Source organism: Sarcophilus harrisii, chromosome 3 (assembly GCF_902635505.1).
Source record: "Sarcophilus harrisii chromosome 3, mSarHar1.11, whole genome shotgun sequence".
Taxonomy (NCBI): domain Eukaryota; kingdom Metazoa; phylum Chordata; class Mammalia; order Dasyuromorphia; family Dasyuridae; genus Sarcophilus; species Sarcophilus harrisii.
The window spans coordinates 328,900,244-328,928,098 of record NC_045428.1 but is presented as its reverse complement, the minus strand read 5'-3'; the positions used below and the strand labels follow the sequence as shown (position 1 = coordinate 328,928,098).

Sequence of the window (27,855 nt, the reverse complement as noted above, 5' to 3'; positions counted from 1 at the left end):
GGATCATAATAGTACCTACCTCCCATGGTTGTTGGGATGATCAAATGAGATAATATTTGTAAAGTGCTTAGCACTGTTCCTGACATGTAGGATGTGATTAATGCTTGTTTCTTTTCTTTCATACTAAACAGAGTAGACTCAAAATGAAAATGTAAATAAGATCTGATGATTTGGAAAGACGAATATCTTATGCAATGATCAGTAACACCTGAGCCTGATTCTTTGATCTGATTTCGCCTAAGTCTATCAGAACTTGAAGGTAAGGAGGAGAAGGGTACAATTTGACAGAGAGAAAGAAGTACAAGAAAGGGGAAAGGACTGGATTAGAGGTATCTGCTAGAGAAGGCAATCTCAGATGGGAATTCTAGTAAAAAATTGGGCTTTTATAGGGAATCACAGGACACTGAATGCCAGTGGGGAAATCTGAATCAGAGGCTCTGTTGATGATGAGCATTGGAGATATGGGGAAAATAAACTTTTCAAAAGGTAATCTAGACTTAGTAGTGGGTCCTTTCTGATTCTGCCTTTCTAATCATAGTAATGTGTCTTTTCTCTCCAAGATCATATCAAGGTGAGAGCTTATAAATTATGAGACGAAAGAAAATGCAATGTATTTCTTGGGTTTCTTTGAATAAGATTTCAGTGGTTCTATTTGTCAAGAAGTGAAAAATTTGCAGCACAAAGTAACAAGATGAAGAAGGATTTCAGACATTAAAGTCACACATCCAATAATCCTTTCATTTCTAGGAGAAAGATCTGGAACTTTTCCTGAAGAGTGAGGGCAGAGGGCAGGTGGAACATAGAGAGGTTAAATAATCTGCTTAAGGTCACCTAGCAAATCAGCAGTAGAGCTGGACTGGAACCCAAGTCTCCAGATGCCCAGTCTGATGCCCTGCCCACTGGACCATGCTGCCTTTAATGAGGGCACCTCTTTAGGGATTGCTGGCTGGCTGGCTGCCTGGGCATAGAGCTGTTTGCCAGGCATCCAAAGCAGAGGGGCCTCTTGCAGATCAGTACCAATCTCTGCCCTTCTTGGCTATGTTTGGACAGAAAGCCAGGTAAGATGGGAGGAATGGAATCTTCTCCTAAGGAGGAGATGGATAAGAAGTCTCCTGATTTCTTAAGGGCATTATGGAAAGGTCATCTCACTCCCTCACTTGCTCTTTCAGTTACAGAGACTCTTTCAAATAAGGAAAGGTTATTGTGGATAGAGGTGAGGGGAATGCCAGCAAGTGGCTTTTCAGGCATAATTTCCATAAAAAAGCACACAGTCTTGGGGGGCCATCCAGTGGAGAAGACCCTTCTACTTCAGAAGAATCCAGTTCATTTTTCTCTGGGCAACCATTGGTGGGTTATTATAGAAGCCCAGAATGCTAAAGGGAGAAGACCCTTTAGAGCTCATCTTATTCTGATTCCTCATCCAGCAGATGGAAAAAGTAAGACGTAGAGAAGCAAATTGACTTTCACCTCCTATCCCTCTTGACTTGGATGGGATCCTGCCCTTTGGCTGACTTTTACCATGTCCAAAACCACTGGTGAGGAATAACAGTCTCTATCAGTGGTCTTACTGGAGTTGATTTGGTTATCTCTTTCTCTTTTGTTCTCTTAACCATTGATATTAATGCAAAGAAGGTAGGATCCACAGAAATCTACAAACATTGACACAGATATCAGAGAAAGCCGACTGAAGCAGGTTGCTTACTTAGTAGACTCTTAGTTTGTCAGATGGGGGCAAGGTAAGGGTAGCCCAGCCTACTTATAAATCACTCACCTGGGAATCTTTGAAAGAACTGAGTATAAATAGCCATGGAGCAGGGATAGCCAGAGCAGAACTTTCTGAGGGGAATTAGAAGACATGGTATATGTGTTTTGGATGGCAGGTGCAGGTTCAGGGTGGGACTGGAGGAGAAAGCTGGCAAGTGTCTATCTTTCAGTGTATAATTTCTTTTAGACCAGAGTTCATTCTCATATGGGCACTGACCAATATAATCGAATTGGCGCCATTTTCCATTTGGGAGGAGCTAAGGACCTATCTTCTCCGACTACCCAACCATCTTTTTCTCCCCCTACCCCCAAACCAGAGAGACTCTGTTTATCTAATTCACCACAAGCCTTTCTGGAAAAGCTTCCATCTTCTGTTTTCCACTCCCCCTTACCCTATCCCTTTGTGGGGGTGGGGGAGGTTAGTGACTGGGAGATGGAGAGAAAAAAAATACACACACAACAAAAAACAACACCCTGCATTATACCCCACAAAGCTTGAAATATAAAACAAAAAAGCATCTGTGCGGAATAATAAAACAAAGTGTGTATACGTGTCGTTCTCACAGGGTATTTGGCTGAGCCCCGGCAACGGGAAAGCATGCATAGCTAACTCTCCTGACTGTGTGAAATCCTTTGTACCGGGCAGAGGCTCGGCAAGAGACCTGGAGCCCAGGGCTTGGCATGAGCCCCAATACATTTTTTGGAATGGTTTCTTGTTCATCACTGACACTCGTAATGAGAAATTTATACACCATCCTAAGCGGATAAATTAATTTCAAACACTTTAGACTGGGGAAGACAATGCCTATTGGCAGGCCCCATTATTGGCCTTTTTATTAAAAACAAAACAAAACCCATCGCCTGCTCATGGAGCTCACACGGTAAAGGGCCCAGCTCCGGCAGCGACGGAAACTTGGCCTGGCTCAAAAAGGACACTTTCAGTGTATATGTGGGTCAGGGGATAGTATGTCACTTTTGAAACTTAATTAAAATAGGTTCCATTTCTTCAAGGACTCTGCTTCTCGCCCCTGGACGAACAGGACCCCTCTTCCTGTACCTCTTTTAGAAATGGCATTTTGGCAGAAGGGAGTGTGATTTCGGAGGCTGCATTTGTGAAAGGTAATTAAATTGTTATAATGTTTCCATTCAGCCCCAAAGAAGCTGCTTAGGGGTGAGGGTTTGGGATTCATCAGGCAGACATATTCTCACTGTCTCCTGAGGCTGAGGGCTCTCCTGGCACTCGATCATAGCAAACATTAGTGACAAACAGGGCAACCTGAAACATACTAATAAGTGTGAGATTCAGAGTAACCACATTGCTATGTGCACATGCCCTCCGCGTACAGAGGGGGGCAACTCGACGGAAAACTGCAAGTCTTCCTGGACTCTTGTGGTCAAGTAATCCCAGCAAGCAGGGGTCTGATGATTGATATTCTGCTAGTGCTTCCCAGCTCCCTCTGTGGTTTCTTAGCTCAGTGCCAGGGCCAGGGAGCTGTGGTTGCAGGTTCAATCCCTGTATTGGCCACTTGTCTTTGCACTAATTCCATAATTGCAGACTGCATCTGGGATTCTAGTTTAATGGGGCTACAAGAAGGAGCAGGCAAGAAAGTGTGGATGACTCCTTGCAAGCCCATCCCTGCCACTGGATGGACAACTAAAAGTGAATGCTTTCCCAGAGACTTTGCTGTTTTCCTATAACTTTGCACTTTGTATTTGCTTGTATTTGTATATATATTTATATGTATATATATTGTATATGTATATATTTATTATATGTATATATATTTAAATATATATAATATATATTATATATATATTTGCTTGTATATTGTATATATGTACTTGTATTTGCTTTGTCCCTGGAATGTTCTCCCTCTTCACCTTTGCCTTTTACAATACTGACTTCCTTACAGATTTATACTTAATATATGCTTAATGATTGATCCCTCTGTTTAATTCAATTCTACTGAATTTTATTAAGCACCTACTATGTGCAAGATAGATGCAGTGATATGGTGAATACAGAGCTGCCTCAAAATCAGGAAGGCCTGAGTTCCAGCTTCAAATACATACTGGATATGTGATCGTGGGCTAGCCTCAACCTTTTGAGCTCTAGGCCAATGGTTCTCAAAGTGTGGTCCAGAGAATTATGGGTCTCTGGAATCCTTTCAGAGAGTCTACAAATTCAAAATTAATTGTTTTGTTTAATATGGTATATATAAGTATAACTCATAAACAAAAACTTTTTGGACAGATCCTTAATAATTTTTAATAGTATAAAGATGCTGAGAACAAGACATCTTGTTAGTCATCTTTCTCCAAGACCATAATTTGCAGGGAATGCATCAGCTGGTAGAGAAATTTTCCTCAATAATTTTTAATAGTATAAAGATACTGAGAACAAATTTGAGAACCACTGCTAAAAGTTAACTGCTCTTTCCAAGATTATAATTTGCAGGGAGTGCATCAGCTGGTAGAGGAACTTTCCTCACCTATACCAATGAAATCATAGGTGTGATTCCTAGATCTCTTTATATGTTATTAACCTTCTATACCTTATTAGCACTAATATATATTACTAACAATAATTATATAACCCATTTCTAGAGTGCACTGAGGATTGCAAAGTAATTACTTTCTTAATTTAAGAAAAACCCTATGCTTTTAATAAAGTTATAGAATTTTAGAGTTGGATGAAGTCTTACAGGTTATTTAGTTCAACCTCCTAAAAAGATATAAAATGTTTTTCTTTTTTTTTTCCCATAACAGGAGATGATCATTTGGTAAGTTATCCAATTTCTGCTTGAATTGTTCTCATAACAAGGATCTTACTACTAGATTGGGGAAATCACTCCATCATTGGAAAGCATTTATTTTTAGTTCTCATAGTGAGCCCAAATCAGGCTCCTTATAATTTGGATTCATTAGTTCTAATTTTAGTTCTTGTTCTAATTCTGAAGTAACACAGACATAAAAGTTTACTCCTTGTAATTAAAGGCCTTTCAAATATTAGAAGGAAACTCTTAATTCTCTTTTTAGCTTTTTCTTCTCCATTCAAAAGCACTCATAGTCTCTTTAATGGCTCTTTATTTGATAGGGATTCCAGATCCTCCCACCATCTGAGTCACCCTCTTCTAAATATCAGTTTTCTTATCAAAAGTATCACTAAAATTGAACACAATATTACAATTTTGTTCTGTTCAATTCAAGATACATTAGGGCTATTCTTTTTTCTTAATCCAAATTTTGTATTTCTGTTAATCCTGCTTAAAGTTTTATTAGCTTTTTAAGGTAGTATGTGACCTTTCAGCTCAAAATTCTTTGTCACTTAAAAATTCTGAATCTTTTCCATCACTTGCTGCCAAAAATAGCTCTCCACCATATGCCATATGTGTGAAATGGAGTTTTTGAACCTAAATATAGGAATTTAACTTTATTTATATTTAGTTCTAACTTATCAATTTCACTCTAGATTTTCAGTCTATCAAGATCATTTTGACCTGTCTCTCTTGGCTTCGCATGACTGATAAATATGCTTCATCACACAAAGTTTTGCAAGGATAAATGTTGAAAACTATCTTTACATATATTTTGAAAATAAAAAGCTACTATGAAAATTATACATCATGTATGGTATATAGTAATAGAAGGAACAGTGAATACGGAACCAAGAAAGTCCAAATTTGAGTTCCAAATCTATCACTTATTAACAATGTAATTTAATAATTCTGAAAATCAGTTTCCTGTTCTACAAAACAGAATGCTGATATTAGCTCTATCTACCTAAAAGATTTTTTGTAAAGAAAGTGGTTTGTAACTCTTAAAGTCACCATATAGGGATGCATTATTATTAACTATTAATATTTGCCCAGGTTTTTGATTCAGTTGGACAGGATAGAATTAGAACGGATATTTCCCTCCAAATTCACATAGAACTATTAATTGATACTCTTTGAATATGATCAATGAACTATTGGCTGGCAATTTTAATTGAAAGGAGGGAGGTGTCAGAAGTCTTAAAATCTTTCTACCTTATGCAATGAAAGTCGTTTTTCACAAGGTAGGTGCAGTTCCAACAAAATGAGTACTCACACTATGGTCTCACTATGTAGGACATATCTAAGTCTATCTTGGTCCAAGATGTGTGAAATCCCTAGAGTTGGAAAACCATAATATTGTCCATAGTTACCCAGAAATCCAGAGAAGTATACTGTTTACTCAGTGAAGTAATCTGAGAAATTTCCTGGGCAAATAATAGGAAGGCAGAAGACAAACCCCATGTTGGGAACCCACTGTCTTCCCAGAAAACTTCTAAGCTCATGAGATTTAATCCAATTGTTGCTGTAGCATCATGATCTCATCTGGTCTTGTGGTTTTGTCACCTATCCCCTCCCTTCATAAAATTCCCGCATACATCCTTTAACCATCTTCTACCTCCTGTAGATGATGGATTTTTAGAATCAACAAGTGACTAACTTGGACATTGTCTGAGCTGTAGAAAGGGGAACAGGTCTGTTCCAGTTTGGGGAATGGAAATGAGACTATTAGACTCCTGCTCTTTAGGGTATATGGAGTGGGAAGGGTCAGGGCATTCATGCTCTTGGGGATTATGGCCAATTACCATGATCCTAGGAAGAGAACTCTGTTGGAGAAAAGGAAGATGATTTAAGTCATGATCAAGGAAAGTGAAGAAAATACCATGTCAGATCAAACCAGAGCTCAAAAGGGTAATCAAATCCAAGGATCACATGAAGCAGAACTTAGCAACAGCACAACATCAGGGAGGTCAACACAAAGTAATTGTTCAGGGAACAGAGTAATAGTAGTTATCTAAATTATCTAAGAAATGACTCTTTATTTCACAAGACATCTCTTGTCTGTCCATGACAATTCTTTTTATGGTTGATATGTTCTAATCATAACTTTCTATTAATGAGGCCATATAAATCAACTATAAAAAGAACATATTACCTTTAAGAAACAGAAGAAAGGAAAAAAGGAAGGAAGGAAAGAAGGAAAAAGGGAGGGAGGGAGGGAGGGAGGAAAGAAATGAAAGGAAGAAAGGGAAGGAAGGGAAGAAGGAAAGAAGAAAGGAAAGAAAGAGAAGAAAGGAACAAAGGGAAGGAAAAAAAGGATGGAAGGAAAGGAAGGAAGGAAGGAAGGAAGGAAGGAAGGAAGGAAGGAAGGAAGGAAGGAAGAAGGAAGGAAGGAAGGAAGGAAGAAAGAAGGAAGGAAGGAAGGAAGAAAGGGAAGGAAGGGAAGGAAGGGAAGGGAGGGAAGGAAAGAAGGGAAGAAAGAAAAGGCAAGAAGAAAGGGAAAGAAGAGAACTGGCAGGATAGCAGTGCCTTCTAGAATAATAGGGAAATTAAGAATAAAAGAGGTGTTTAGGGCAAAGATCATGAATTCAGTTTTAGAAATCTCAAGTTTAAAAGTGTATGGGATATCCATTCTTTAACATAAGTTTAAGATGACTACTACACCAAAACTGAATTCATTATTTTTCTTCCTAAATCCTCCCCACCACCTTTCTCCCTTCCCTATTATTATAGAGGACAACACTATATTTCCACTTCCTCAGGTTCTCAACCTAGGTGCCATCCTTGACTCTTTCCAAGATCTCTTGATTTCATCTTTGCAACATCTCTGAAATGTTCTTCCTTTTCCCACTGACATCCCCTCCTTAATCGTTTCTTTTTTATTATAGTAACCAACCTCAGCCCCCTCCCCCCTTGCCAGTCTTAGCTGGCATTAGCATGAAGATTTCTAATACTCTGTTTATAGGATCATACCATTCATATTTTATATTAATCAATCATTACCTGACCATACTTCTATCTTGTATACATGTCCTTGGACAATTTTTTTTTATTTTGGTTGATGAGTTCCTCATATTCCTAAAGAGATCTCTTTAAGCAATCATCTTTTTTCCCCCCCTCTCTCAGGATTATTTCTCTTTGTGTTTTTATAATCTCATTCTTTTTTTAAATAACTTTTTATTGACAGAACCCATGCCAGCATAATTTTTTATAACATTATCCCTTGCACTCACTTCTGTTCTGATTTTTCCCCTCCTTCCCTCCACCCCCTCCCTCAGATGGCAAGCAGTCCTATACATGTTAAATAGGTTACAGTATATCCTAGATACAATATATGTGTGCAGAACCGAACAGTTCTTTTGTTGCACAGGGAGAATTGGATTCAGAAGTTATAAATAACCCTGGAAGAAAAACAAAAATGCAAGCAGTTTACATTCATTTCCCAATGTTCTTTCTTTGAGTGTAGCTGCTTCTGTCCATCCTTGATCAATTGAAACTGAGTTAGATCTTCTCTTTGTCGAAGAAATCCACTTCCATCAAAATTCATCCTCATACAGTATCGTTATTGAGGTATATAATGATCTCTTGGTTCTGCTCATTTCACTTAGCATAAGTTCATGTAAGTCTCGCCAATCCTCTCTGTATTCATCCTGCTGGTCATTTCTTACAGAACAATAATAGTCCATAACATTCATATACCACAATTTATCCACACAATCCAATTGATGGGCATCCATTCATTTTCCAGCTTCTAGCCACTACAAACAGGGCTGCCACAAACATTTTGGCACATACAGGTCCCTTTCCCTTCTTTAGTATCTCTTTGGGGTATAAGCCCAGTAGAAACACTGCTGGATGAAAGGGTATGCACAGTTTGATAACTTTTTGAGCATAGTTCCAAATTACTCTTATAATCTCATTCTTGAGAACTTTCCATACCTCTTGGTCTGGTTTTCCTATAAAATTTTAGTTTATAAGATCTTATCTATTCCTTTTCAGAAAACATCTATGTCCAAATCTAATCAGTGATTTATCAATGATTATTATCAATGATTCCTAGATTTCCTTTTTCCTATCTCAAATTCTTAGATCAAAGGATCATTCCCTTCAAAGTTCTAATCTATTTAACCCCAGCAAAGTCTACTTGTTGGTGGGAATCAGATTTAGAATAGAAATTTCCCTTGTTGATTTTTCTACTTTTTCAAGGAAGAAATTATCACTAAGGCAAATGAAGAAATGATCATCCCCATGGCTTTTGGCAGGGAAGGAGCACCAGCAGATGTCTGGATAATTGAAATGCTACATCACTACTAACTATATCATGCTTCTGTGATCTATTTCCTGAATTTGCTCTTATCCATTTGCTCTTTCTTTCCATGTGGTGCTTTGTGTGCTGTGTGACAATATTGCTGTTTCTTCCTCCATTGATCTTAACCAAATGTTCTCATCATTATTCCCTTCTCTGGTTCCTGTAGTTCCTTGCATAGATTTATTTTTTAAACTTAAGTATAACTCTAACCCTTCCACTTTATATCTCCAGTTTCTTTTGAAAAGAGAAGATAATTCCAAGGCAAAAATTCTAATCATGAACCGCATCCCATTAAGTCTCAATGATACCTCAGTCATAATTTGCCTTCTTATATCAGGATTTCTAGTTCATCTTGTTTACTACTCATATTTTATTCATTTGTATAGGAAGTCATAGGTTTCATTACTAGTTCATTTCTTGGATTTTGTCTCTCCTGTTCCTATACTGTATGGCAACTAGCTTGGTTAATATACATTCACCAAGAATTCCTTTTCAGTTTAGAACTCTTTACATTAAACTTGCAAGAAGATATATTTTTAATCAACTCTTACTGCTGTACTCTAATCCTGGCCAGTAATCTGTTACTCCTCTATTTTTAGTGATAGCCCAGAAATCCATATACTATTCTCAGTTGCCATCTCTTTAACAAGCTGCGCCCTCCCCAAATCTATGATTCTCTTCTGTATTCCTTGTTTTTGATTGGTGTTGGTGAAGGAAAAACAATCTCCCACAACCAAGGATTTCTGTTTATTGTTTAAGACCATGTAATCTTCAGCATTTTTCCTAGATTCTTTGGAAGTATAATTTATTCCCATATAAATCACAAGAAGGGGATAGTAGTCATGATTTGACATGTATTGAAAAGTTCTGTCACTCTTTGAACTCAGGTGCTAGAAAGGTAACAGATCTCACTGTTGTGTAATGTCAACAAATAGCTGCCAAAGCTTAGGCTGGATTGTTGCTGCTTAACCAGAAGTCAAACTTTACCTTTACTATGTTATTTTTTTTTCCACTGAGTTATTTTATGTTTTCTTCCAATTTTTCATTGTTTTTGGTTTTGTTTGACCGATTCTTGAAGTTTCATTGATTCATTCACTTCCATTTTTTCAGTTCTAATTTTTAGTGAATTATTTTCTTCAATTAGTTTTTTTATCTCCTTTTGCATTTGACCAATTGAACTTTTATATGAAGTGTTTTGTTCATTGCATTTTTTTTCATTTCATAGATTTTGTTTTTCAATGAATTTTTTTTTTTTTCATATCTATTTTGTAAGGAATTATATGCTTTTCCCATTTCATCAAGTTTATTTTTTAAAAGAGTTTTTATTCAGATAATTTCTGGTTTTCCTTTTTTCATACCCTCTTACAAAGATCTCATTTCCTTTCCCCATTTTTCTTCTAATTCTCTTTTAAGATCCTTTTTGAATTCTTCCAAGAGAACTTTGTGAAATGGGGATCAACTCATATTACCCTCTGGGGTTATATGGTCAGAGCTCTTTTTGCTTTTATGCTCATTTTTTAAAGGTTGAGGTCTGCTCTTAAGGCAAAGTGGTGACAACTGCTTTAGTTTGCCCTGAGATAATTTTGCTGACTGACTTCCAGGGCTGGGTGGCCAAGTCCCAAGTTCTTCTGGGACTCAATGGCTCACAATTTGCCATTTGTATTTGCTTTTAGATGTCTTACAGCAAATCTGCTTATCACTGGCTTACAACCAGGACATAATAGTCTAAGAGCTTCTAAGTAGATTCCCCAGTGTGCAGAAGCTGCAACACCCTGGCTCCCCAACTTGGGGCAGCCTCTCCCCCTGCCCAATTGAAATAGACCTTTTCTGAAGTTCTTCCAAAATTTCTTCTTCTGGAAATTTTTTGTATTCAAAATATTTGTGGGTTCTGTCACTCCAAAACTAGTTCAGAGGCTTAATCTGCTGTTAATTTGAGGGAAGCTCAGAGTAGGTCACCCAGACAATTGTCTGCTCTCCACCATCTTGGCTCCACCCTACTATGTTATTTTTTTCTGTCCCTTTTTAGATTATCTCTTACCTGAAAGTATTAAAATATTATTCCTTGAGGGAAAGCATTCCTCTGAAAAGCATTTAGCCTCTATAGCTAAGAGAAGAATTCTTAACAAGAGTCAGAGAGGCAATTATAAAAATAAAATAGATAATTGAATTAAATAAAATTAAAAAGCTTTTATAACAACAAAATTATTGTAATTAGGATAAGAAAAGTTGTTGTTTAGAAATAAATTTTTGCATCAAATATATTTGCTAAAGGTCTAAAAAAATACTGATAAAATATATAAGACCAAAAACCATACTTGAGCCAATAAATGTTCAGAGGATATGAACAAATTGTTCTTAGAAAAATTACAAATAATCAACAACCACAGACACTAAAAATAAGAAATGTGAATCAAAATATTCAATAAATTGGCAATGATAGAAGTTATGAAAAGACAGATATGGTAAAATTGTAAATTAGCCCAGTCATGTGAAATTAAGTGTCTTAAATGTCATTGACCCAGAGAACCTATTACTACGCATATAGCTGAAGGGGGTTAAATATGGAAAGAAAGTTATTATGTGCACCAAAATAATTATAGCAGGATTTTTTATGATATTAAAGAACTAGAAACAAAATAGATTGTTGTTCAGTCATTTTTCAGTCATGTCTGAGTCTTCATGATCCCATTTGAGGTTTTTTGAGTAGAGATTCCACAAAGGTTTGTGATTTCCTTCTTTTGATCATTTATCAAATGAGGACACTGAAGGGAAACAGGATTAGGGACTTGTCCAGGTCACATAGATGGCAAGTGTCTGAAAAGAGACTTGAACTCAGTAAGATGAGTCTTACTGACTTCAGTCCAGCACTCTATCTATTGTGCTATCTAACTACGTGAACATAATGGGAAATTATTGTTCTATTTTAAAAAAAAATCATAAAGGACTCAACAAAGCACAGCAGACTTACATGGATATGAAGAATTAAATAAACAGAACCCTAAAAACAATATATACAATATAAATGAAAAAAAAACAATAATAAAAAACTGAAGATATATGCTTTGTAATTAAAATGACTAAGCTTGGCTTTGGAGAAGAGATAAGGAGTTACATACACCTCCTTCCCATCTTTGTGGAAATATGGAACATTGAATATGCTGTTAATTTTGGTTGATAGTTTCATTTTGCTGGACTGAATTTTTAAAAATTATTTCCAATGGTAGGGGAAGGAAAAGAGATCTATATAGATATAAAAGTGATGTGAAAATGAAAAATAACTAGTATTTCTGCTTTAAAAAAACATTACATGTTTGCATTAAAAATTGAATCTTCTTTGTCCTCTATATGACATATGTAATTCTGTTCTTTTTTCTTCTAACATAGATGAAGAATGCCTCTTGCCTTCAAAAGGACAGTTAGCATGGTGGTAATGGATCCATAAGGAATTATTTCAGAAAATCCAAGTCAATTAAGAAGAGAGCTTTACCCTCATTCATGTCATAAACATGCATAGAGCTTAAGCCCAGGGCACTTTTAGATTGTTTCTTTACCCATTGACCTTTCTGTGAAGGGAGAAATGTTTGATGAAGACCCCTTTTTAGATCCTTTCCTGAGAGAAGGGAAAGAGAAGGTCTTCTAAAAAAATAATTTTCTTCTGCAATTTCTCACATTTTATACACTCTTCTCTCTAGGCTTCTATGATACTACCTCTCTTCTGGTTTTTCTTCCACCTCTCTGATCTCTTCTCAGTTTTTTTTTTCTTCTTTTTTTTGCTGGATCTTCATGTAGGACATGGCCACTAATGGTGAGTATTCCCCAGAATTCTATTCTTGTCTCTCTTTTCCTTCTATATTATTTCTCTTGATATTCTCATCTATTTCCATGGATGCAATGATCTCTATGTCAATTATGCTCAGATCAATATGTAAAAGAGACCTTCTACTAACATCATCCCACTAAGTTGATGGTGGCATTCTAGAGGGAGGGATAGTGTCTAGGTCTTCAGCAACTCCAACAGAATGGAGTAAGGAGAGGGTGTGGCTGCTGCTATAAAACCATGCTGTTAAGGGTGGAGAAACTGCAGGAAACACTGTCATTACATGGATGACTACTGCTTCCCCTCCTAGTGTGTTACCTTGAAATACTCTGCTTATTTTCCCTGGCTGGATCATTGCCACAAATTCCTTCTGATTTCTACCTAATCCTTAGATTTCCTTGGATTTGGTGACCCCACAAAATCTAGTTTGACTTGGCACAGCATCTTGTTTACTCTCCTGGATTACAAGTTGAAAGATCCTCTGGCTCCAGAAAAATTCTCTCCCTCAGACCCTATTTATTGTCTTTCTGAATTGTTCTTCATTCCTTCTTTAACCTGTCCCTTCTTCAGGTGCTGCTCTCCACCCTAGTCCCATACCCTAGCAGATATAGATTTTAATCTTTTCTTGTGTATATATCATGTCTGGTGAAGTCTATGGATCCCTTCTCAGAATAATGTTTTTAAATGTATAAAATAAAATCAACAGGAGCATAAAGGAAACCAAATACATTAAAATGAAGTTATCACGATATTTTTTAAAAGTTCAGAATCCATTTCAAAAGAGTAAGGAGTCTACAACTTGACAATTAATGTCCAACAATGGCCAACATTCTTGTTGGAAGAATGTCCAACACCATTTTGTAAAAGTGTTTCCAGTATTAGTATTGAGTATAAATTAAAACGCCAGAAAAAAAATGTTTTCATTTAAATGGGAGCAGCTCATTTTGCTGGTTTATTAAGGAAAAATACAATTAAAAATCCAAGATACATCTTTACCTGGAGCTTTCTTATGTTTAAACTTATATTAAATTTAGAACATTAGCCACGTCCTCAGGTGGACATTATTTGTAACATATACATTCACACTGGCCAGAGTTAGTGGGATCAGGATAATCAGTGTATTCAGTATAGTTGGCACCAAAAGGTACAAAATACAGAGCCTTTTCTAACATCCCTTCTAATGTGTGTTTAACATTTTAATGTGTGGTTTAATAATACAGCCATGAAACGATTCCTTCTAAAGCAAGTTGAATTAAGGCAAAATGGGCTACCTAAGGTGTTTCCAAGAGATTCTTAACAATAATGCTAGTTCCTTATCTCAGATAATGGATTCTTTTAATAAATAAAATTATGTCTGGGGGGAAAGAAGTTGAAATTTTCAAACCTGGTTTTAGGTGAACATTTGCCTATTCCTAGTTTTGGCATCCCCACAAACTGGATCATCTATGATAGAATTTTGGTTGGAATTACATTCAGATGGGTGAAATACTTGGATAGCCACAAGTCTACTTGTCTGAAAACTTGTCTACTTTGCTGAAAGTGAATTTGTATCTTCTTTTCATACAAATTGCAGTTTTCTGACTCTGGAAGCATACTTATCTCTTGGGAGCATTTTAAATTATAATGAAATCTTCTGGTGTCTAGTAGGCTGTGGTGTTTGTGAATCTTTTGGCAGTACTTACTAATCTCTGAGGATCTGAGAGAGGGAGGGGAATTTAGTGGTCACTTAGAGATACCCCCTCATATTACAGCTGAGAAATGTCAGATTGAGAGAATTTATGTCTGAACTCTTAGTCCAATATTCAACTCATGATACCATATTGGATCCTGTGAAAAATAACTGGCACAGTGGATAGAGCACTGAAGCTAGGGTCTGGAAGATCAGAATTCAAATGTAGCTTCAAACACTTATTATGTGATCCTGGGTAATTTACCTAAATCTCTGTTTGGCTCAATTTCCTCAACTGTAAAATTGGGATAGTAAGAGCATTGTTGTAAAGATCAAATGAGATAATATTTGCAAAGTGCTTAACACAACACTCACAGAGAAGATACTTGATAAATTCTTGTTCCCTTCCCTTCCTTATTCTTTATTTCCCATGCAGTTGAAGAAATGATTTATCTTCCTGGGGGCATTGCTGAGGGTTATATGTTATAGTTTGTTAATATAGCATTGGTCCTCTGACTGGGAATTGTGTCAAAGTAGATTGTCTCTTGAATGTCATGTAGGATGGACTTTTGCCATGGAATCTCCCTTCTTAAAAAAAATCAATTGGAAACTAACAGTACTCTTTTAGTGACAGATCAGGTGTTTTCTTCAGTCAATTTCAATTAGAGTTGGGAGAAGGAAAAGAACTTCTCTCTCTTCTTTCTCCATCAGTGGCTATGGCAGCCTAAGGCTCAAGCACATGTCAATGGTGCTTACTATGTATTTTCCTAGGCAAGCCCAAACAGAACTGCACATTTCTGGATATCTCTTCTGTTCTGTGTTTTTTTCTCCCTAAGCACAGGTGACTGAATAGTAATCCTGAGACATGAATGTTTCCAATCTTAGAAGCTACCTTTTCTATTAAAGAGATCCTAGGTTCCTGAGTCAAGTATTAGTTGCCCAGTAAGAGAAGCTTCTCTTTCTGGCAAATATAACATTCTTAAAGGAGAAATCACCAAGAGAATAGTTTTGCCATGCTGAATGGACATAGAGAGACAGACAGACAGACAGAGATAACAAGCATTTATTAAACACTACTATGTGCCAGGCAGTATGCTAAGTGCTTTATAAATATCTAATTTTTATTTTCATAACAACCCTAGAAGGTATGTACTATTATTATTTCCATTTTACAGAAGAGTAAAGTAAGGCAAAAGTGGTTAAGTGACTTGCCACAGTTATACAACTAGTAAATATTTGAGATCAAATTTGAATTCAGGTCTTCAGGGTACTGTACCACCTTGCTGCTAAAGCCAAGCCTTGGCTAGCAGAGATATCACCTTATAAATTGTTCAGAAAGGCACTTCCAGGGGTTGCCAGGGTGCTGGGGTTTAGAAATCTCTCTAATAGTCTGTTTTCATAGAATTCTTCTGAAGCAGCTTAGATAACCATATGATTCTTTTTGGTAGATTTTAGAAAGAATCTTCAGTGAGATGCAGTTTGGATTAAATGGGCTTAAGAAACCACTTTGTAATCCTGTGATTCTCAAGTTAGAAATCAGTAGGTCCCAGAATGGTAACCTAATACTCCTCAAACTTAATAGTGACTCACATATGTCAAGGACTTTTAAAATTTACAGAATTCTTACTATGCAACAACACTCTGAGAAAAGCATCATTATTCCCATTTTACAGGTGAGAAAACTGAGATTCAGAGGGGTTTCCACCAACAAGTGAAACTAAGCCTCAAACCCAGATCTACTTCCTTTAATAACAGTGACTATTTTTATTATTCCATTATGAACTTCAAACCATAAGCTATTCAAGGACCCAATAAACTGTGATGTTAGAAATTTCTTTCCTGAGTCTAAATTTAATTTCAACTGCTATAGTTTGGTGATTAATTAGAAAAGGATGGTAAATATTTATATTAACTGAGATATTTTCTGAAATCCAAATTTTTATCAGGTTCAGTACAGATACATATTAGAGAAAAATTATTATGAAAGTGTTTCACATGACTTTTATAATGATCCATTTAAGACTATGTCTGCATAGTCAGATATAATATGTATGTAAATATGTATGTAAAATAGAGAAAGATCCCAATAGCATACAATCAGTCTGCATTTTGGACTACTGACCACTGGAGGGGATAATATATCTCTTTGCCCAGTATTATTCATACAAAAAAGATCTTCCCTCCTTTTCCTCCTTTTTATAATTTTTCCTACTTCAGTGATGGACCTTAATGGTGATTTATTTAATTTGTCTTCACTTGTATGAAGTCAGAGGAAGAAGTGAGAGAAAGGTTGTGTGGATGGGTGAGTGGTAGAATGTTGGCACTGAGAAGCCGCAATGCCCTTAATGGTGGGTGTCTCTAGGGATGTCAATAGGCTCCCCAACCTGCTAGAGAAAGAAGCCCCAAACTCCCGAGTTAATTTGCCAGAATAAGACCAGTAACAGTCACCGAATCTCTTTTACTAGGATTTTGAATTAGACACCAAGAATCTGCCTCTTCCCCCTACCCTACCAAACCGTAACATGAATCAGCACTAGTCCCCTGCTATAGAATTCCCACAACCTTCCCCTAATGCCTGGTCCTGCTCAAACCCAATAAGAAACCTATAAAATTCCACCACACTTTACTGGTGTGGATATCCAACCAACTTATTTTCATTATCCCTTTGCCCTTTCTATTATAAGAATGGTCCCTCAATACACCCGACTTGCTTTTCTATCTTGGTGCTCAATAGTCTTCTTGTACTGAATTATTGGTCTAGTGAATCATTTTTACACCCTTATTGAAACACGGTCTTGGCCCATTTTCTCTTAGAGATGGTCTGGCTCCTCCACCTTCCTTGGAACTTTCAGAGAGGAAAGCACTTTCTTTTAATGATGGTTGATCTAATAGAGAATAGAATTAAGCTCTCCAACCTTTCCCAGCTCTATCAGCCTTCTCTCTAATTTATTGAGAGCATGTTCCTAATTAAGGAAGGAGAAAATACACACATACACACATGCACACATACACACTCCCTGCCCCCGCCCCCATACACAGAGCTTCATTGTTAATAAGCTCAATAATGATTCTATTTCTAGGTTTTTTGTTTTGTTTTGTTTTGTTTTGTTTTGCTTTAAGACTCTTGAAAAAACCCCAAACAACAACCTAGAAGGGAATCTGGTCAATTATATTCTTAGCACTGCTGTGCTTCTTGTCTGAATGGCAATTCAACTCAACTGAAGTTGAATTGTAAGAGTCCCTTACCATCTTCCAAAAATAACTTGGGTGCCATATTTTATGGGAGCCTGCTAGGAGTGTGCTAGGGTTAACTTAGACTGGATCTAGAAAGTCCATTGTTAAAATTTCTGGAATGTGTATTTATATCTCAGAAGTGAGCAGTGCTACAAATCAGGACTTGATTTATTCTAATCTTAATAAGTGATAGAGAAAATGTTAATAATGTCAATTCAACTTAAAACAGTGTCAGGTACATATTTGTTTTCTGGGGAGTCGGTTGTTAAACATTTGTTAGCACACCCCTTACTTGTTAATGTATCCCCCTCTTGCCTGTACTTACTTGCCTGTATACATCTTGAATTGCCTCCAAATAAAACAAACTTCTGGAAGGGAGGGAATACTTAATTTTTGTCCTGGCATGCTTAGTATAGTCCTTTCAATATAACTGATGTCTCAGAAGTATTTGTGCATTGACTAGAACAAGTAGATAGAAGGATAGATAGATAGATAGAAGATAGATAGATATCTACAGCTACTTCTGGTCACATACTTTATGGCAGAACCAATTATTAATGGACTAGTAGCTACTAGAAGAAACAGTATAGCTCCTGGGGTAGATGACTAACAGAGAAATTAAGAACACTGCGAGATGGGATGTAGCCAGGATGCTAAATTAGGTAGAACACACTATAAATCCTACATCTTCAAGATGAATGATTGGTCTGGGTCAGTGGAGGCAAATGAGCCTTCATGGAAGCACTAGGACTTTAGCTAGGTCTTAAGACAATAAGAAAACATTGAAAGGTGGAGGTTATGAAAAAAGCCTGATTATACATATTTATTGTAAGAGCTTTGTTTTTCCTTTTTTTTCTCCTTCCCTATTGGAACAGAGAAATTGGAAATTCAATCAAGGCCTGCTAATTAAAAAAAAAAGTTTTAAATTAAAAAAAAAAAAAGTGACCAGAAGTAAGAGTTGCAAATAAGCATGCTGTAAGAGACAAAAGAGAGATTTCTCCTCTCTATCCCCTCCTCCTCTATTTCATCCTACAAAGTACAGTTGATTTTGAGAGCAGTGAGAAACAAGTTATTGAGTCAGGGCAGACTCAGACTATGGGGAGTTTCAAATGCAGGTTGAGGAATTTAAGTATCATTCCATATCTTGTAAGAAGCCAGCATAGATTTTTGACAGAGCTGGTGGCCAGAAATGGCCTGCTGAAAGCTCTGATTTAGGAAGACAAAGAAATCTACCAATGGTATGGCAAGATAAATGACCAGGGCTAAATCAAATCGTGAAATATACTGGCTTTGGATTCTTCTTTTTAGCCTTTTAGGTTTCTGGTGCCTTTTTGTTCTCTCCAACCTCCACTTCCAATTCTTGCCTTCAAGAAAATCTCTATACATCCTTAATTTCCCTTCAATGTGAATGCCAGTCAGTGGGAACCCTATTCCGTGGAAATAATCGTGAAGCAGACTAGGCTCCTATGAACAGGTTTTCTGATATCAAGATCAAGTCTGAGTCTCAGGTTTAACTTTGCCATTTACTGTGTAAACTTTGGATTAGACACGTCTCTGAGATTCAGTTCCCCCTCTGTAAAATGGGGATAATAATGTCTGTACCACATAATAGTAACTGTAGTCAATAGCTGCTGCTTCCATTTCCTTGCCATGATTTTATTTTTTGATTGTTGTTTGTTGAGGGTCATAGAGAGTGGGGAACCCTGGGGGAGGTATAAGACCCTCCAGTCCGGTAAGAAACCCTGCTGATATATCTTCTTTGGCTCTCCATCCCCCCAAGGGCATCTCAGCCTTCCTGAGAAGTCAGAGGTGTGTGACCACCTGTGCCTACTTGAAGCAGAAAGAATTATACTGAAGTGGGAAACACCTGTCCATAATAACAAGTTGGTGCATGCTCAGTACTCCACGGCGATAGGATATATAAAGTGGAAAGCTGTCTTGCTTAAAGGGACTCCTGCTTAAACATCCTCCCGAGTTCCAACTCATCACTCCTCATCCAATATTGGGGCTCAGGATGGTCCTGAAGTCCTCTGGTGAGTAGAATTAGATATTCAAGGTTTGTGCTAAACCCGAAGTCCTCCTCTAAGAGTTGTTGTTGAGTTATTTCAGTTAGGGGGTTTTCTTGGCAAAGATGCTGTAGGAGTTTACCTTTTTTTTTTTTCCTCCAGCTCATTGTACAGATGGGGAAACTGAGGCAAATAGAATTAACTAGTCCAGGATCACATAGCTAGTAAATATCTGAGATTTGATTTGAATACATGAAGAAATCTTCTTGACTCCAATCCTAGTGCCACTTATCTGCAATTCTACCCTCTTTTGATCAATGGATTTGGAATCATAGAACTTGGGTTTAAATCCCAGTTTTTTCCAATTATTTACCTGGGTGATTTTGGACAAGTCATACCTTTTCTGAGCCTTAATTTCATCATCTATATTGATGGAGGGTTCACCTTTCTCATCAAATTGATTGAGTTCTCTAATAATATATAATAAATGACATACTACATATAAAATGAGAAATTTAGGATTAGATGGCCTGTAAAGTCTCTTTTAGCTTCTAAATCTATGGTCCTTTTATCCTTTGATCTTTCCTCAATCCTACCCTTCTCATAGAAAAATCAGGAATAAAGTACTATTAAATGCAAAAGTACTAAATAAATGAGAACAATTATTTTGTTCCTCTTAGATTGGCCCCTGATGTCTGTCCACAAGGGGAAAACTACTGGAAAAGCAGTAAAAGATAAGGGTAGAGAAAGATTGGAGGGAGATGGGTAGGAAAGCTGCTTCTGTTTTTCCTTTTCTTCCAAAGATACACATCAGCCAGGACATGGCAGATTAGTAGGGTGATTGAATTGCTAAGAGAATTAGCTACAATTCCAAGGTCATCTCCCTTTACAAAATTAATTCAAACCCTGTGTTGCTGGAGATAAGTCAATACTTTCAGAAACCCAAATGCATTTTTAAGGCCCCGGGCACTGCAGCCTGTTAGAGGAAGATTATTGTCCAACAGTTCCAAATGGTCTCTATAGTGATCCATCTAAGATATCTGAAAATTCACAAAAAATGTCTTTGCCATGAAAGAAAAATTCTTGCTGCATTGAAAAATCGACTACTTAAAAATAAATTCATTTAGCTTCAAAAATAATAGTTAATGGAGAGCTTTCAGTTTGCTAAGTACTTTATATATACCATTTTGATGGAGCTGGGGAGCAGCAGCAGCACCAAGGGCCTTTGACTATCTTGGCACATGCCCCTGGTAGTGTTGTTGGCAGTAATTGCTGGGACTGCTTCTGAGTTAGTCACACCCTGAACTGCTAATGGGCCTGCCTCAGCAACTCTCTCCTTCTGGATTACCCTTCCACCTGTGTTTAAGATTTTCCCTCTCCCAGCAACTTTTAGAAGACTAGCACTGGACTTTTTTGTTCTGGAAAAGGGCTTGGTTTAAGGCAGGCCCATCGTAGATTCCACCCAAGACTGTTTCAGTACCGAACAAAACCACATCGCGTTCCTGCCAGGGGGATCTCCCTTGCTTCTTTGAAGTTGCTTCGATCAGGCTAAAGTCGGTGGTGAGTGAAGTCTTTTATGGAGAGTCTGCTTGGTTTGGATTTGGGAATCTGAGTTTAAATACTGGCTCCAACAAATTAGCTGTGTCTCTGGTTAAGTCACTTTACCACTAAGCCTCAGTTTATTTATATTTAAAATAGGGTTGCCAATTATTTTTGTCCTACCAACCTCACAATATGGTTGCAACCCTAAAATTTATTTATACCTCAAAAGTCCTACATCAGCATGAGTTTTCAATAACAAATCTTCAAAGGGAAGTTTGAGAGATGTCCTTGGGAAGGGGGAGATGATTATTATCATCAGGAAGCTGACACCAGAATCATTTTGAAGATGAGAGGAAAGATATCATCATTGTATAGAAAGTCTGAGTCTTTTTTTTTTTAAATCCCTGGCTGTAGAGTGTCTACTTCCTTATTTCTTTTAGTTCCCTATCCCTTGCTATCTTTGCTGAAGCACCTGCCTTTGGTAGAACATCACCTCTGTTCCCCTAATGCTCTTCTTCTAATGTGCATTATCAGTGCAGCAGGAGTAGCTAGACCAATCACTCTATTCTACTTAATTATAAAAAGAATAACAGTTCATATTTTATATAGCTTTTAAAAGGCTTGCAAAATGGCCTCATGAATGGGTTATACATAGCTCCCATGAACTAGATCTGAGTCCCTTAAATAACAAGTATTGGAGGTTGGCCTTGAACTCGGACCTTGCTCTGAGGTCAGTACTTTATTAAACTTTACTCATATTACTAAAATTACCAAATTTACTAAAATTAAAATTACTACAAAGGATTTATTTAGATTAAAGATTCTTCCCTTGGGGTCAGATTTCAGGGTATCTCTGAACTTAGATGAGAAAATAATAATTCATCCCTCTCCAATACAATTGGTTTATTTTGTAATTTCATGTATTTTTTTATTCCATAAATCTAAAAACATTATTCTGGGAAGGGATTCAGTCTTCATGAGCCTACCAAAGGGGTCCATAACACACAAAACAATGAAGAATACTGATGTAATGGGATAACCGAGTCTACTTCTATGTAAAGGTAGTGGAGGTTTAGGGACTCCAAAAAGAGCTTCCTGTCCCTAAAGCTTTCTCTTCCTGGTGCTTTCAGAAGGGCCTAAAATTTCTATTGTTTGCCTTAAATTCTCAGTCTTTGGGTTAAGTCATTAAAGGTCTCTATTAAAATGTGTTTCTGTGGCAAGTGGGTGGAGGATTTGTGGGGTGGGGAGAGGCATATTAAACTATTGGCCAAAAGCCTGAAAATGAATCATAGACAGTAGAAGTAGAAAGGATGTGGGAGGCAATGTGGTCCAGGGGAAAGAGTGATGGATTTGGAATTGGAGGATGTGGGTTTGAATCTCAGATCAACCACTTACATATGCCTATGTGACCTTGGGCCAGTTATTCATTTCAAGAATTTGGGCTCTGTACTCATCTCTAAAATGAGGGGGTTGAAATAAATGACCTCTACATTCCCTTCCAGCTATAAAAATCTATGATTTTCTCCAATCTCTTCCTAGTTTATGATAAACCCAGAGGAGGGAAAGAACTAATTTTATCTGGTTATTTGTATAGATCCAATTAGAATTATTCAGATTTCCCATCTCCCATTCCAGGGTTTTTTTTTTTTTTAGTCCTACACCTAAGTCAATGAAATTCTATGGCTAACTTTGATCACTATGGTCTAGACAGCTGGGATATCTTTTGATGAAAGAAAGGAGATTGAATGGAAGTCCTGGAGTCTATCACTATTGGGGGTAAGCATTGCAGTGGGAACTTGGGACCCTGAAGAGCTAAGACCAAGTTATTGGTCTACTATAAATTGTGGAAGAACATCTCAAAGAAGAGGAGGTTGTAGAGAAAAGGAGACAGAACAGCACCAAAGAAGGCATCATCAATAATTTTGTTCAGGCAGGCTCTGGTTATTGAAAGTGCTCTTAAGTTAACCCCTGAAAGATCCTTGTGAAATAAAACAAAGCATATTTTCTGAAGAAGCAAACAGAGATCAAAAGAATAATAAATCCAAAAACTCTTACCCTTCATTGCTTCTTTATTTCTTTATTTATCATTAGTCCTAAAAAGCTTGTTTAAAGAAATTTTAATGAAGTTAAAATTCAGTGATTTCAGAGGTTTGATCAAGGCAATGAGAGCATACAATTCATCATTTGTGGAACATGGCATGTGCTAGCAGATGTGATTGCTGCATTGGTTAGTTTTTATTTAACTATTTTTTTTCTATTTTATAATTTAAGATTGGGCTGAGAAGTATAGAGGGAAACAACTATGATATAAAAATAAAATACGTTAATACAAATTTTTAAAGTGGGTCAATCAACCTGCCAACCAGCAGGTATTTTTTGCACATCCAATATCTGCAAAGCATTGTGAGTACTACAAAGAAGTAGGCTTGAAGAGGCTATCAATCTGATATTTTTATGGCACTTTATGTCTTAATTAAGTTTAATTGATATGTTTTTTTTTCTCTTTTCTTTCAGGGAAAAGACCACCTAGGTTTCTCAACCCAGAGAAAAGCATCCTTAAAATTAACTGAGAATTTTTAAAAAGTCCTCTTCTTCCTCTCTCTTTCCTTGTCTAGAAGGAAGGACTTCAACTAAGGCTGCTAACAAGATAGTATGGCATCTGGCACAAGGAAAGGCCTAAAGAAAAGCCATTGTATCATGGGTTATAATCTCCTTAGCAAAAGGAAAAAAGTTAAAGGAAAGTTGATTTTATTCTCTGAGTAAGGATGATTTAAAATTTCACTCCTCAGATCTCATCATCAATTATAACCAACCAAACAAAAACGGACCTTTTATGATTCTGGAGATGACCAAGGCACAGCTCTAGAAGAAAATAATTTAAAATAACCTATAATCAAAACCTCAGAGTTTGCTTGCCCAAAGAGCTATTAGAATTTTTTGAAGAAATGATGTATGAGTTTAAAAAACATTATTAAATAAATGAGAGAGATGAAGAAGAGAATTGGAAAAGGGATCCATAATTTAACATAAGTTATAAAAACTAACCCTTGTTAACAAACTCTAAAAAATAGACTAAATGAAAATTGACTCCAGGAGATGACAAGAACTCTTAAAGTCAAAAGAATGGGGAAACTGGAGGAAAATATAAAATATAAAAATCAAATCAAATAGAGGAAAATGTACCTAGAAAACATATCAAGTCAGATAATTTTAAGCATCATAGGATTATGTGAAATCTATGATCATAAAAAGAATTTGGATATCATTTTTCAAGAAATCAATCGAGGAAGTTGCCCAAATAGAGCAAGAGGACAATATGAAAATATGAGGGGGGAAAAAAAAACCCTCACCAATCACCTCCTGAAGGAATTTCCAAAATTGAAATTCCCATGAATGTCTGCCAAAATCCAAAACTTCTAAATAAGGAAAAAATACTATAAGTAACTAGAAAGAGAATTCAAATGCTAAGGAGCCACAATCAAGGTTACTTAAGATTTATCTACTGTAACATAAAAGAACAGAGAACATGGATTGAGATTATCCAAAAAAAAACAAATAAAAGGGCTATAACCAGAAATAATTTATTCAGCAAAATTGAGTACCATGCTACCAGTTTTAAAACAGGTATTCAATGACATAGAGAATATAAAAATATTCCTGAAGAGACATATAAAGCTGAAAAACTACCTTTGAAATATAAATATAGAAGTTAAGGAAAAAATATAAGAGGCAACAAATCAAAAATCAGAAGAGATTTTATGAAGACTTATTATCTTTGTAATAATTTATAATCTAATGTAGAAACGGGTTGTTATAAAACTTCTTTTAAAATTCCATTGTCACAGGGGGCTATGCATATAGCCAAGTGAAACAGAAGATTTGTAGTTTTTTTATATTTTGAAGATGTAAGAAAAAAGAAAAGGGGAGAAGAGAAGATACATAAAGGGGAAAATGACAAATGAGAGAAATGGTGCTGTTCTTTCCATTTAGATTTTTTTTTTTTTAAGGCATTGATCTCCCTTTATCATTTGGGTCTTCAGTACAAAGACTATCTATTCAGACCTATCTTGCTTTGACCAGTATGGAAACTTGGATCTGCTCCATTTTTTAATCTGGATCTCTTTACTTCTCCTAGGGCTACTGGTGCCTCCTTGTTTTCCTAGACTCACTATATAAATGCTGACCTTGGTTCAGATAGTTGGTCATGTTAACTCATCAAAACTTAATATTATAGCTTTTTATTTACAAGATATATGCCCGGGTAATTTTTCAGCATTGACAATTGCAAAACCTTTTGTTCCATTTTTTCCCCTCTTTCCCCCATTCCCAAATACATGCACCAAAACTTATAACTCCTGAATTCAGCCTCTTTCCAGTTTTTCTAGTATTGGTGATTGCTGAGATACTATTATGCTTGGCTCCGCTTACATTTTTTTTTTGTCATGCATGTTATTTTCCTGATTTTGTTTAGTTCACTCTGTATAAATTCATACTTTTTTGTATCATTTCTTATAGCACAATAATATTCTATTAGTTACATTTATGTACAAAATTTGTTTAGCCATTCCTTAGTTATCTTGTATTCATATCTTTACTACATAAAGGTGTTGCTATAAAAACTTTGGCATATATCAAGTTTTTTTTTTGTTTTTTTGTTTTTTTTTTTTTTTGTCATTGAACTCCTTGGGGTATATCTCTATCACTAGGTCAAAGGAAGTACAGTTTAGTAGTTTATTTATTTATTTTTTTTTTAACAAATTGGAGAAAACTTTTCTGTAATGGGCTGAGGTTTGAGTTGATGCACTGAGGTCCCAAGTACATGAGGCTAAATAGTAATTGGTCTATACTCTATTAATATACATGATTGGATAAAGAATGACCCCCACCCACTCTCTGTGTAGGTCCTGATGTGTTGTATAGGAAATGACGATTTTGGTGAGTGGAGGCAGAGAGACAGACAGGAAGAGAAGCTGGGAGAGATTGGCCTGGGTTCAATACTCCTAGGTGCTAGTCGCGTGGCTTCTGGTCTAGCTAGCTTCTTGACTCAGCTACACACATTGCTATTGCTCATTCTCTTCTACCTTCGATCTTTCTTCACTGAGAATAAAGACTGACGACTTTCCCCTAACCTGAATTCCTGACTCTGGCTGATTTTAAAATAAGCAGTCTTCACACTTTTCCAGTATGGCTGGACCAGTTACAGCTTCATCAACAATATATTTATATAACATTTTTTAATCTCACCAACATTAACTCCATCTTTTGTTATCTTTCCCAATTTGTTGAACATGAAGAAATCTCGTATTTTTAATGAGTATTTCTCTTATCAATTCAGAGCATTCCTTTCTATCGTTGAGTTTATAATTTAATATAGACAATTGACTCAAATTTATAAGAAATCAAGCCATTCTCCAATTGATAAATGGTCAAAGGATATAAAGTCATATTTAAAAAGCCATATGAAAAGGTGCTCCAAATAACTAATTGATCAGAGAAATGCAAATTAAGACAACTCTGAGATACCACTACACACCTGTCAGATTGGCTAGAATGACAGGGCAAGATAATGCAGAATGTTGGAGGGGATGTGGGAAAACTGGAACACTCATGCATTGTTGGTGGAGTTGTGAACAAATCCAACGATTCTGGGGAGCAATTTGGAACTATGCTCAAAAAGTTATCAAATTGTGTATCCAGCAGTGTTATTACTGGGCTTATATCCCAAAAAGATATTAAAGAAGGAAAAGGAACCTGTATGTGCCAAAATGTTTGTGGCAGGTCTCTTTGTAGTGGCTAGAAGCTGGAAACTCAGTAGATGCCCATCAATTGGAGAACGGCTGAATATTGTGGTATATGAATATTATGGAATATTATTGTTCTGTAAGAAATGACCAACAGGATGATTTCAGAAAGGCCTGGAGAGACTTACATGAACTGATGCTGAATAAAATGAGCAGAACCAGGACATCATTATATACTTCAACAATACAATATGATGATCAATTCTGATGGACAAGGCCATCTTCAGCAATGAAATCAACCAAATCAATTCCATTTGTTCAATAATAAAGAGAAGCAGCTACACCCAGTGAAAGAACTATAGGAAATGAGTGTGAAACCACAACATAGCATTTCCACTCCTTTTGATGTTGTTTATTTGCATTTTTGGTTTTCCTTCTCAGGTTTTTTTTTTCTTTTTAGATCCTATTTTTCTTGCACATCAAGATAACTATGTAAATGTACATGTCTATATCTATCTATCTATATGTTACCCTTTGGCCTGAATGATTGCTTTTCTGCTTCCAAATTTATTGCCAAAACTATTCTTGTGCACACACACCTCACCATACCACTCAGGAGCCATACCTAAGCTCTATTTTTTTCATTGGATAAAATAAAAACATCTTTCCCTGGCATTTAAGGGCATCCACAATCTGGCTAGTGGAGCAATGTATTACAGTGGACAAAGTGAGATAGATCAATTTATTATCACATTCAGTTCCTACAGATACTGGCTATGAGATCCTGGACTTATTTTAGCCTTGTCAATGTTTTAGGCAGTGCTCTAAGGGCTATGATATCGAATTTAAATAGAAATACTCTACCATAGTAAGTATCCCTACCAGTGCATATTGACATAGAAAAACACATATTAACATTATCTATGTTTTATTGTATTTTTATTTATTTTTAACTAT

The 27,855-nt window shown here is 36.4% G+C and overlaps 1 long non-coding RNA gene across 1 annotated transcript; it reads left to right on the top strand.

Annotated features, from left to right (window-relative positions):
• Positions 1 to 4,531: 4,531 nt before the first annotated feature.
• On the top strand, positions 4,532 to 25,431 carry LOC116422401. The gene is made up of 3 exons (XR_004233013.1): positions 4,532 to 4,547; positions 19,390 to 19,642; positions 23,672 to 25,431. It is a non-coding gene; the product is annotated as an uncharacterized LOC116422401 (long non-coding RNA).
• Positions 25,432 to 27,855: the final 2,424 nt, after the last annotated feature.